We start from the raw sequence: 13,922 nt of genomic DNA on the forward strand, positions 1-13,922 counted from the left end.
TTTGAAAAATGAAAAAAGGTTACCATGGCAACACTTAATTTCAACTATATATATATCCATTTATTTATTTTAACTGTTTTCAAATTTGTATATAATTCAAAGTTGAATACCAAGATTACCATGAAATGATTATTCTTTAATTCTTTAATAAAAGTTAAATTTTTTACATTTGAATATCTATAGCGACTTTTTTCCTGTTAAATATAACATATATTTTTGAATTCAAAAATGCTTTCAATGTAAACAATAATATCTTCCGCTCTTCAGTACTTGAATGGCAGCGGACGGCAAGTGACACAAACAGCAAGGATAGATAACCCAATGGTACTTTTGTACAAAAAAGGTCTAAGCATTAAACTTACTCATTAAACATTCTGTCTGGGTGATCAAATTTACCATTTTGTAAACATAACACATATTCTGGTGCTGAAAAGAAATTACAATCTGATTAAATTGCAAATATGGATTTTTGGATTCCAGCTTGCCATTTAAATCATGACAAAAATGTTATAAAAAATATTGATTTTCAAGTCAATACATCTCATTTAAAGATTAACCCACTTCATTTTTGGCAGAAACAATGAATCAATCAGATGGAAATTGGACAGAACAAAATTTTGAAATGAAATGAACGTTGTTTTCAGTTCTGTTCTGCACCTGCATGGTCTAATGAAGACAGGCAACTCCATGCAGCATGCAGTGAGGGAAATTTTGCCAGGACAGTCCTGATTTTAATAATAATTTATAAACCAACAACAAGTGTCGTATTTAAAACATTATATTGTGCAACACGAGACAGATGAGTTGCTGACTTTTATATTTTCTTGTTGAAAAAAACAAAAACTGAATTTGTAAGTACGTATTCGATTTACAATGAGTGAAACAGATAAAGATCAACCAGTAGATGCTGTTGAATGCTGTTTACCAGCAGCAGCAAAAATTAGAGGTGGGCATATGTCTTTTGCAAGACGAATTACGCATATTGTGTATACTTCTGTGGGCGCATATTTTCTGCAGAGTATGAAAATTTGGAAGGTTGTTGAATTTCCTTAGTTTGATTCCTATATCGAAAAGATGTTAGAATTGATGGATGATGAAGAAGAGATTATGGGTGGAATCCAGTGAATTCTCAGATGAAATTAATAGAATTCTTTTGAAAATTAAATAAGCATTAGAGAACACAAGAAATGGGCATCTTTCTGGGATAGTTTCCAGGCAGCTGTAGGCCAAAGTGACGCTTCAAAGGTGGAAAAACTCAATTATTTAAAAAGCTTATTAGATGGTTCTACCTCAGCCTGCATCAATGGTCTCCAACTTACAGAAGCCAATTATGATTATGCAGTGAAACTATTAAATGACAGGTTCACAGATAAACAAATGTCTATTTCTGCTCATGTCGAAGAACTCATTAATTTAAAAGCAGTTGTGAATGAATCAAATGTAAAAGGCCTTAGAAAACTGTATGATGTCATTGAGATTCAAATAAGAAATTTAAAGTCCTAAGGCATAGAGTCAGATTCATATGGTGTGCTTATACCACTAATAATGAGCAGTATTCCAGATGCATTGAAGTTGTTGATTAGTAGATGTTTGGAGAATTGGTATATAGAAGATGTTTTAGAAATGATGTTTTAGAAATTATGAAGGGAGAATTAGAAGCTAGAGAGAGATTTAGTGTTGGGCTTATGAAGAACAGTTCTGCAAAATCTACAACTACCAATCATTACAGCCCTCAGTATAAAAGTAGAACTGCATCAACGATTATGTTCCATTTTGTGTATTTTGCAGACAACCACATTTACCAGTAAACTGTCCAACAGTAACTGATGTATCTTCACATAAGTCTATTTTAAGGCAAAAGGCCAAGTGTTTTTTATGTTTAAAGTCTAGACATATTATTCGTAATAGTCCAGACAAAGATTATAAATGTTTTAATTGTGGTGATAGACACAATAAAGCTATATGTGCATCTCAGAGTAAAAGTAGCAATTCTCATAGTGTAAAGCAACCTGATCAAAGTGTCACATCAAACATGACTTGTGATAGGAGTGCAACAAATTCTTTTTTTTTGCTAACTGCTGTTGTTATATGTCAGTGGTAACAGATATACTAATGGGTTAAATAGAAACTTAGTATTTGACTTGTGTAGTCAAAGAACTTCTATTTGAAAGAAACTTAAGATCTTTTTAATTTAAAAGTAATTAGACAAGGGAAAAAGCTTGTTAAGACATTTGGAGAAGATGTTACTAAATTAAGACAATGTTCAAGTTATTGTTATTTGTGATGATGGGTTAGAATTGTATGTAATGGTTATTGTGTTCCTTCCATTTGTAAACCAATAAGTGATCAGTGTACTAGTAGAGCTGTCAATAATTATCCTCATTTGTATGGGTTAAGATTATCCAACTCATTAGATTCCGCTGAATTTAAAGTAGATATTTTGATAGATGATTTTTACTGGAATTTCTTCTGAGGGGAAGCTAGACGGGCGGAGTATCAGGGTCCTGTTGCTATGATGTCTAAATTGGGCTGGGTTTTGTCAGGCCCTGTGGATAGATATTCAAATAATAGGGATCTCAAACTCATGTTCTACATATTGATTAGAAATTTGTCATGTTTCATCTGTCGAATCAGAATTAAGTAAATTTTGGGAATTAGAATCCCTTGGTATCTGTAATGATGAATCAAGTGTATTTAATGATTTTCATGAGAATATATTGTTTAAGGGAAAGCTTAATAAGTATGAGGTAAAGTTGCCTTTTAAAGAATATAATAAGGTTATCATTGAGCAATTAAGAGAAGGTATAATTGATTATGTAAATGAAGATAGCAATTTAAAGCCAGGTGATGTACATTTTATTCCACATAGGAAAGTTTTGAGATTAGATAAAGAGACAACAAAATTAAGAATTGTAATTGATGCTTCATGCTAATGGGTCTAGTTAATCTATATGCATCCTTAAATCCTTTAATATCTCTTGCATATGTTTCCAGTTGCTTTGACTGCAGATATTCAGATATATTAGATTTAACAGAGTCGTATTTGGAGTGACTTCAAGTCCCTTTATTTTAAATGCCACTCTTCAATTTCAAGAAACTGTTCAGATGACAAAAAAATTTTAGATAAGATTATTGATTCTCTGTATGTAGATTTTTTTTGCATGAGGCATAGAAGGTGTAAATTCTGATTTTGATTTATGTAAATTGGTGAAATTGAAATTGCATCAAGGTGGTTTTAATATGTGAAAATGGTGTTCTAATTCAGCTGAGTTAATGACAATGTTAAGAGATAGCACTGAATTTCCAGAAGTTGAGCAAAATATTAGTTCAGAGTCAAATATAGCAGAAGATGAAAGAGAGTATTCTGAATTTGTTCAAAATAGGAATTATGATAAAAGTGTGCTTGGTCAAAAATGGGATAATAAGTATGATACTTTTAAATTTGATTTTGAAAAGATTTTATCATGTCTTCCAACTGATTTAATTACTTGACTTGTTATAAGAATAACTGCTAATTTTTATGATCCTGTAGGATTGTTTTAATCAGTAGTATTATCATTTTCAGTTATATTTTCAAACATTTTGTAATAATGAGTTAAGTTGGGATGATCCCTTAGATAGTAAATTTTGTCATTATTGGAATATTTTGGTATTAAGTTTGTCACAAGTAGAATCTTTAGATGTAAGTCATAATGTTTGTTCTGAGCTCCATAATGCTGATTCATGTTTTTGGTGATGCATCTGAGAAAGCGCTGTTGTGTATTATTGGTCGGACTCTCAAGCTGCTTTACCATGGATTAAGAACTCAAATCGAGAATTTAAACAATTTGTGAACAATGAGAAGGAATGAGGAGGAAAGTGGGTTCACTTGGCGCCAACGAAAACCGTTTTAACAGGCCAGACTTGATTTTTTTCATCATTTCAAACGATTTAATTCCATTTATTAAGGAAGCCAAAATACTACCTGTTTACAAGACTGATCATTCCATGGTAAATTTAAAATTAAATACTACCTGTTTTAGTTGAGGACCAGGATACTGGAAATTTAACAACTCATTGCTTGTCGATCATGATTTTGTAGAAATTATAAAAAAAGAAATATTTTTCATGAAAAGACAATATGGTCTAACCCCTTATTCAGATAGCTTTAGTTTGGAAAATTTAAATATGCGATTCAATATTGACGACCAAATTTTTCTTGAAACATTATTAGTTTACCTTCGTGGAATTATTATTTCCTACTCAAGTCTAAAAAAACGTAAATCTAAAGAAAGAGAACTAAAACTAGAAACACAAAATAGAGAAGTGTCTCTCGACAAACAATGTTGAAGAATATACGAAAATGAAAGAAGATCTATAAAATTTGAGGCAAGTTAATTTATCGGGTTCAATAATTAGGTACAGAGCAAAGTGGTACGAAGAGGGAGAAAAGCCTAGTAATTACTTTTTCGGACTTGAAAAACATAACTATACAACAAAATTGATTATGGAGTTAAAGGATGACAAAGGGGAAAGAATTACGGGACAAACGGAAATAATGAATGAACAAGAAAATTTTTATAAAGTATTGTATTCTAAAAACTCAGAAAATACTAAATTGATAATGAAATTTGGCAATCTTCTAAATTTAATGTGCTTACAATTCACGAGAAAGAAAGTTTAGAATGAATTATTACATTAGCAGAACTAAAAAAATGTCTATCAAAAATGAAATTAAACAAATCTCCCGGACTTGATGGTTATTCTGTAGAATTCTTTAGATTCTTCTTTAATGAGGTTTTAAATATATTACTAAATTCCATTAATTCTGGATACACAACAGGGTCGCTTTGTGAAACACAACGAAAGGGTGATAATAAGTCATGTATACCAAAGCCAGAAAAATCGCGGTTATTTCTTAAAAATTGGAGACCCATATCACTACTAAATGTCACATATAAAGTAGTGTCTGCTTGTATTGCTGAAAGAATCATGTCTGTCCTGCCCTCCATTATTTCTACTGATCAAACGGGTTTTATGCCAGGCCGTTACATAGGAGAGAATACAAGATTATTATATGATGTGATGTTTGAAACAGCAAGGCAAAAAATACCAGGTCTAATCCTCCTGATTGATTTCGAGAAGGCTTTTGATACAGTAAATTGGAATTTTATGCAAAAAACTTTGAATATTTTTAATTTTGGTCATTCTCTGAAGCGCTGGGTGGAGGTCTTTCATACAAAAACTGAATCGTGTATTTCACAAAATGGTCACCTTTCATCTTTTTTTAACCTGGGTCGTGGATGCCGCCAAGGGGACCCTCTTTCACCATACCTTTTTCTAATATGTGCGGAAATTCTATCAATTTTAATCAAAGGAAATAAAAATGTAAAAGGTATTGTAATTAATAATGATGAAAAATTGATATCATAATTTGCTGATGTTACTGCAGTTCTATTAGATGGCACAAATAAATCATTAAGGGAAACATTAAAGACTTTAGATAATTTTTACTCCATGTCAGGTCTTAAGGCAAACATTAATAAAACTAAAGCAGTGTGGATTGGTTCTAGGAGAAACTCACAACAGAAGATATGTCAAGATAAAAACTTAATTTGGATAACAGAAAATTTTAAAATGTTGGGTATCATATTTAATACTAATTTAGAAGATATTGGCAAAATAAATTTTCAGCAACACATACAAAGTTCAATAAAATTGATGAATATGTGGTCATGGCGCCCATTGACGCTAATGGGAAGAGTTTGTGTCATCAAATTGTTGGTTCTACCCAAATTTATACACCTTTTACAATCACTACCGAGTCCAACAGAACAAATATTTAAAGAAATTGAAGATCTCTTCTTTAAATTCATATTTAAAAATAAACCATATGAAATTAAACGTGATATACTGAAACAAGATTTTTCTGTAGGAGGTCTAAGAGTGCCCAATATCCAAGTCTTTAATCATTCTTTAAAAATTACCTAGGTAAAACACTTATGGCAAAATCAAGACAAATATAAATATTTTACAAACAGCTTTCAAAATTTTAATCAAATGTTATTTGCTAGTGGTGCTTTTTATTTGTCTAATCTTAATGTTGAGAATCTATTTTGGAAAGATGTCTTTAACTCTTGGAAATTGTTTTGTGTAGACATAGTAAATAAACAAAAAAATATATATGACTCACATCCGTTGTGGTTTACAAGTAGCAAAGATATATTCATAAAAGAATGGTTCCAGAAAGGTGTTAGGTTTAATATTGATTTATTAGACAATGATGGCAGTACTTATTCCTTCTCTGATTTCAAAAAGGTATTCAATTTAAAATGTGGCACTTATCTAGATTATGAAAGATTAAAACAAAAATGTAAAAATCTAAACATGATGATTGATGGAAATAAACAATATGTTATGGGGCCAAAACAATCTTTATTTTATAAAAATCTTTCAAATAAAACTGGAAATCAACATATCTATAATATTTTGTTCACAAAAGACAATATTCTACATAAAAATGAAATATAATGGCAGGAAAACTACCCAAATGTTATATTTAATTGGAGTCACATATATAATATAGCTAGACAGTCCGTACATATATAGACACAGCTTTATGGAAAAACAATCACTGGTTTAAGTTTTATGCAACATTTCGACGTGTTTCCCCCGTCGTCCTCAGGCACATAATGAGAAGAAGTGATGGGCAAACTATATATACATTAATGCTTATTATTAAGAACACACAAGAGATAAATGGTTTATTGATACATTACATTAAATTTTAACAGGTACAATAAGAGGTACATAATTCTTAAAATAACATACAGACTGATTAAGTAAAATAATTGAAATAAAGTCAATGAATTAAAAAGATTAATTGAAGATTAAATAAACAACTATTGCTGGTATTGGAGTCTTTTATTAATAGAAATTACATTGTTCAAATAACTAACTATGCTTAAAGTTGGAAATTTTTTATTAAATACATTTATGAATATGAATAATTACAAGCTAATAAGTTTATCATATGCATGCGATAAACGAACACCTTCATCTCTGTTAAAGTCAGGCTGATATCTTCTGATGTGGATAGCTTCATGAAGTCTCCTGGTTTTATCTATGTGCTTATTGATTGTCAGTATGTTGGTGATGTCAAAGTTGACTTTATGTCCTGTTTTCCTTCCCATAGCAAGATGTTCAGCCACAACAGATGTTCCTTCATTGCCGGGCTTGTCTTGATGGTCTTTGAGTCGAACATCAAGGGGTCTCTTTGTTTCCCCTATATAAGAAATTCCACAGGAGCACTCAACTTGGTAGGCACATCCCTTAGGTTTTTGGTTGTTGGAGGGATTCAATTTACCATTGGCTCTGAGCAAATCTTTAAGCGTTGAGTTGCCAGAGAACACTGTTTCAATGCCGACTGACTTTTTCAGGATCTTCTTAATTTGGTATGATGCCTTTCCGATGAATGGGATAGCTAAGTGGGTTGGTGGTCTGTTGGGATTAGGCTGTTGGTTGGTTGGTTTTGCCATTAATACGGATCGAAAAGCTTGATGTACAAAGGCTGGGGGGTAGTTGTTGTGCATGCAAAATACTTTCTTGATGTGTTGTAATTCTTGTTGAAAGTATTCTGGGTCACAAATCCTTTTTGCTCTTCTGACCAGTGCTGTGATGGCTGCCCTTTTGACATGTTGAGGGGTGTTGGAATGGTAGTTCACATACTGATCTGTATGTGTAGGTTTCCTATACATGCATGTCTTCAACTGACCGCCTAACCGCTTAATTCAACAATGCCATGAAGTGGAAGCCACCCTCTCTACTAATGATTTTCAAGACTTGAGAACCAAGCAAAAGAAGACCAACAACCTTCTTGGCCAAAGAATCAAAAGCTCACAACAAACCAAATTTGACAATTTAAGAAGACAGAAAAATTTATTAAACCAGATCACAACCAAAAAAATGAATTCCTAACCAAAACTGTTATCAACCTAAGCCACAAAAATCTCACAGACGAGCAGATAAACCTCCTCTTTCGAGGTCTAAAGTTTTCACCCGTTACCAAACTCAAAAACCACGATGACTTCATCGTCAACATAGAACGTGGCTTACACCAATTAGCACCAGGCGGTCATATCAACTACCTCAGACACCAAGTGACAGAGATCCTCGCTAAAAACAAGATACAACCCAACAACTTAACCAAAGTTCAGAGGGATGCACTCACTGACCTCAGACAAGATAATAAGGTCGCCATTTTACCAGCAGACAAGGGGAAAGCCACAGTTATCATGGATAAGAAAGAGTACCAAGAAACTGTCACAGAACTACTTAGTGATGCGAAAACCTACAGAAGACTCCATAAAAACCCAACGAGCATATACAAAGACAGGTTGGACAAGAAGTTAAACGAACTTGAATCCAGTAACCAAATTACCAATCAACTTAAATTTAAACTGAGATCAAGCCATCACTCACGTTCACCATATACCAGAGCAACAATTAAAATCCACAAAAACTCCATCAAGGCTCGGCTACTCATATGCTCTTGAGATTCTGTCTTCTATAACATCGCCCAACATCTTAGCAGAATCTTGGCACCTTTGGGGAAAACAGCTAACTCATTCATTAGAGATTTGTCGCCAAATTGAAAGAACTGCAGACCACAGGGAAGATGTACTCACATGATGTTGTCGACTTATTCACCAATGTCCCATGTAAAGATGTGTTGAATATCATAAGAGATAAGATATCTAAATTAGAGACCCCACTAGATACTACACTTACTACAGACAGCATCGTCGATCTCATTCAGATGTGTATGTCCTCTATCTACTTCACATAGGGAGATGAGATCTATGAACAAATCCACGGTCTACCTACCTACCAGCTCTGCTTCAGCATCTTAATGCTCAGCATAAGAGGATGAATTTCACCATGGAAGCAGAAGAAGATGACTCCATACCCTTTCTGGATGTGAGAATTAAGCGGTTAGGCGGTCAGTTGAAGACATGCGTGTATAGGAAACCTACACATACAGATCAGGATGTGAACTACCATTCCAACACCCCTCAACATGTCAAAAGGGCAGCCATCACAGCACTGGTCAGAAGAGCAAAAAGGATTTGTGACCCAGAATACTTTCAACAAGAATTACAACACATCAAGAAAGTATTTTGCACAACAACTACCCCCCAGCCTTTGTACATCAAGCTTTTCGATCCATATTAATGGCAAAACCAACCAACCAACAGCCTAATCCCAACAGACCACCAACCCGCTTAGCTATCCCATTCATCGGAAAGGCATCATACCAAATTAAGAAGATCCTGAAAAAGTCAGTCGGCATTGAAACAGTGTTCTCTGGCAACTCAACACTTAAAGATTTGCTCAGAGCCAATGGTAAATTGAGTCCCTCCAACAACCAAAAACCTAAGGGATGTGTCTACCAAGTTGAGTGCTCCTGTGAAAGTTCTTATATAGGGGAAACAAAGAGACCCCTTGATGTTCGACTCAAAGACCATCAACACAGGCCCGGCAATGAAGGAACATCTGCTGTGGCTGAACATCTTGCTATGGGAAGGAAAACAGGACATAAAGTCAACTTTGACATCACCAACATACTGACAATCAATAAGCACATAGATAAACCCAGGAGACTTCATGAAGCTATCCACATCAGAAGATATCAGCCTGACTTTAACAGAGATGAAGGTGTTCGTTTATCGCATGCATATGATAAACTTATTAACTTGTAATTATTCATATTCATAAATGTATTTAATAAAAAATTTCCAACTTTAAGCATAGTTAGTTATTTGAACAATGTAATTTCTATTAATAAAAGACTCCAATACCAGCAATAGTTGTTTATTTAATCTTCAATTAATCTTTTTAATTCATTGACTTTATTTCAATTATTTTACTTAATCAGTCTGTATGTTATTTTAAGAATTATGTACCTCTTATTGTACCAGTTAAAATTCTTAATAATAAGCATTAATGTATATATAGTTTGCCCATCACTTCTTCTCATTATGTGCCTGAGGACGACGGGGGAAACACGTCGAAACGTTGCATAAAACTTTAACCAGTGATCGTTGTTCCATAAAGCTGTGTCTATATATCGTACTCACAATTGCTAAATGCCATTCAAAGACTTTAGTCCGTACATAATCCAAAAATAATTGAAATGCAATATAAAATTTTACACAGAATATTGAATATTAATCCTTATTTATTTAAAATAAAAAAATCGAATAATAAATTATGTACCTTCTGCGAAATATATGAAGAAACCTACGAGCATCTCTTTTTAAAATGTAATAAAGTTGAACCAATATGGAATTATATCGAAGATTTGTTGTCAAAATGTAATAATAACATTGTTTTTAATATCGAAAATATTCTATTTCGTAATCTAAATCACTCAAAATTATCAAACTCTTTTAGCAAAATATTATATTTACTACTGTAAAAATTTGGGACATAAGTTATCGATTAACGCCATGACCGCATATATCAAATGTCAAATAAATACAGAGCAGTTTATTGCTAACAAAAAGGAAGAAGATCAAACTCAGAATATTTGGGAAATATTTCTATCATTATTATGATGTTACTCTACAATCTTACGTTTGTAAACACCCCTATAGTTTAAACGTCTCGAATGAAATATAATTCTAATGATGAGACAATAGTTTAATTATTATTATATATTCATTGAAAACATTTGCAATTTTTTATTTAGAGATAGCTTGCCAGGCCCACTGATAGCTTTGTTTGAAATTGAATATTTGTTAGAAAATAGCAAACATAGACACCAGGAAATATTCAACTTATACCCAAATTCATCACAAACTGTGCCATCTCAAGTTAAAAATCAAACACATTTGTAAGAATAACGGCAATAACTTGTATTTTATATTTCAAAAGGTTTAGTTTTGATTGTGATTAATTTCATCAAGTTGTCAAATTTGTTTTAGACTTCTGCTTTGTAGAATAAAAATTACGTGTTTTACAAGATTTTTGATCAGATTTATCCTTGGGTGATTTCAATAAGTCTGTCATGAATTGTGTATTTGCAGATTATATTCAAGCAAATTAGGTCGAAATATTTTTTTAAAAGTTTTATGTATCGAGTTTATGACAGGTGGGAGTTGCTAATATTTACCACCTTTTTTCTCCTGTTGAATTTAATCTTTTTATATCCTTTTCAATAGGGTTTATCCTTGGGTGATTACGAACACTCATACCAAGTTTCGTTAAAATCCTTCAAGAATTATGCCTTCTAGAGTGTTTACGAGCTAAAAATTGAACGCGCTTTCAAGAACAAGGGCAATAATTCATACTTAATATTTTTCGATTTCGCTGATTTTCAATAGGGTCTATCCTTGGTTGATAACGAACACTCATACCAAGTTTCGTCAAAATCTGTCAAGAATTGTGCCTTTTAGAGTGTTTACGAGCTAAAAATTGAACGCGTTTGCAAGAACAAGGGCAATAATTCATACTAAATATTTTTCGATTTCGCTGATTTTCAATAGGGTTTATCCTTGGGTGATTACGAACACTCATACGAAGTTTCGTTAAAATCCTTCAAGAATTATGCCTTCTAGAGTGTTTACGAGCTAAAAATTGAACGCGTTTTCAAGAACAAGGGCAATAATTCATACTTAGTATTTTTCGATTTCGCTGATTTTCAAGAGGGTCTATCCTTGGGTGATAACGAACACTCATACCAAGTTTCATCAAAATCTGTCAAGAATTGTGCCTTCTAGAGTGTTTACAAGCTAAAAATTGAACGCGTTTTCAAGAACAAGGGCAATAATTCATACTTAATATTTTTCGATTTCGCTGATTTTCAATAGGGTCTATCCTTGGTGATTACGAACACTCATACCAAGTTTCGTCAAAATCTGTCAAGAATTGTGCTTTCTAGAGTGTTTACGAGCTAAAAATTAACAAGGGCAATAATTCATGCTAAATATTTTTCGATTTCGCTGATTTTTAATAGGGTTTATCCTTGGGTGATTGCGAACACACATACGAAGTTTCGTTAAAATCCGTCAAGAATTGTGCCATGTAGAGTGTTTACGAGCAATTGTGGACCGACGGACCGACGGACATGGGTGACGACAATATACGCCCCCCATTTCATGTGGGCGTATAAACAATTACTGCTTATTAAAAGAAAATGGATATAACGTTACTTCCACAGACTGCATAAGGAGGGCTTGTTTCTCCATTAACTTTCGCAATTTTGATCAATGGAGGGATCACCTAAACCTTATATAGTCGGAAGAAACATTACACAAACTTCCAAATAAAAATTATTAAAAAAAAAAAAAAAAAATTTGTGAACAATAGTCTGATAGAGATTCGTAAATCTTCAGATAAAAACTGTGTTTCCACTGACATAAAAAGCCGGCTCTAAGCCGGCTTTTTTGTGTTTCCACTGACAAATTGCCGAACTGTTAGCGTTCGGGAACCGTAACGGTTCAGCAATTGAAGCTTTTCTCGTTCGGCAATTTATCGGGGGCCAAATGAAAGCCGGCTTTCGTTTACTCAGTGGAAACACAAAAAGCCGGCTTTTTCTCGTTCGGCAATAGGGGGCGTACTTGTCTTTCCGGCAGCGCGCGCAACTTTAAAAATGGCAGCTTCCATAGCAAACGGATGGACAGACGAAGAGACTCTCTCCCTTTTAGAAATTTGGGGCAGAGAGGATATTCAAGCCTTGTTGGATGGAACCATCAGAGACAAAAAGGTCTACTTATAAATAAGTAAAGAGTTGGCTAACATGGGCCACTTAAAAACTAAACAACAGGTGAGTTTTATTCTAAAATTCAGACCCGATTCATGTATAAATTCTAAACTTTTACTACCGATACTTCAGTTTTCAGTCTCAATCGTCAGTCTTTTTATTCAAAATTAACAATACCAGGAAAAGATGCATTTGTATTTCTTTCAAAAACTTGATTTTAAAGGGCAGCCTGTCATGTTTAGGCCTGAGCAGTGTTTTAGTGTACCGGTACCATATTCATAAGATGAAGTAGGCCTACCCTACAAGTACTGTCAGTTCAAGTTGAAAAGTTTTTTGAATTATTTTTATGAGAATTTCAATATCAGCCTGAAAATGTTTCTCTGAAAATTTCCTTGCTTTGATAAAAAAAATATAGTTTTTGTAAGTTTACATTAAATAGAATATATTTCTGTAATAGAAATTCCCACCAAAGAAGGTCACTAATTTTGATTGATAAATTGTACTCTGAAAAAACAAATTTTGCAGAAATAATTGTTTCCCTATTTATCAATGCAAATACATTTTAAGGCCAACAATAGTGAAGCTTTTAAGTTCTAATCCAGTTCTCAAAACAAATTACCCCAAAATTCAAAATACTTTTCAATTAACACAGGCTTGGTAAGCTTAATCTGCAAAATCTTTTGGTCACACTGTTACCTTCACATTGGAATGTTGATGACAAAGGTAAAGGTCTTTTGAAATCAGTAAAGTGATTGTACTGATCTAAGTACTGTTCTAAGTGTTTTCTATGTTATATTTATTGTTAAATATCATATTCTTATAGGTTCAAGATAAAGTTAAATGGTTTAGGAGAGATTATAAGGTTGTGCAAGACAATAAAAGAAAAACAGGCCGTGGTAGAAAAACCTGTGAGTTCTATGACAAGATAAATGAAATTCTTGGCCACAAACCCTCCATCAATCCACCAGAGGGAAGCATAATGGAATCGAGTGATCAGATAGAAGAATCAGAAGGTATTGTGTTTAAACGTTTATACAATTGATTTCAGGGAATTTGGCTGCCAATAACTTAGTTGATAAAAAAAAAAACAGAATTTAAACTTTCCTATACATGTATTTCATTTACCACTTTAACAATGTTAAAGAAAGTTGATGAAATAGTTGGTTTTAAAAGATGT

This window comes from Lottia gigantea (genome assembly GCF_000327385.1).
Source record: "Lottia gigantea unplaced genomic scaffold LOTGIsca_32, whole genome shotgun sequence".
In the NCBI taxonomy this organism is placed as follows: domain Eukaryota; kingdom Metazoa; phylum Mollusca; class Gastropoda; family Lottiidae; genus Lottia; species Lottia gigantea.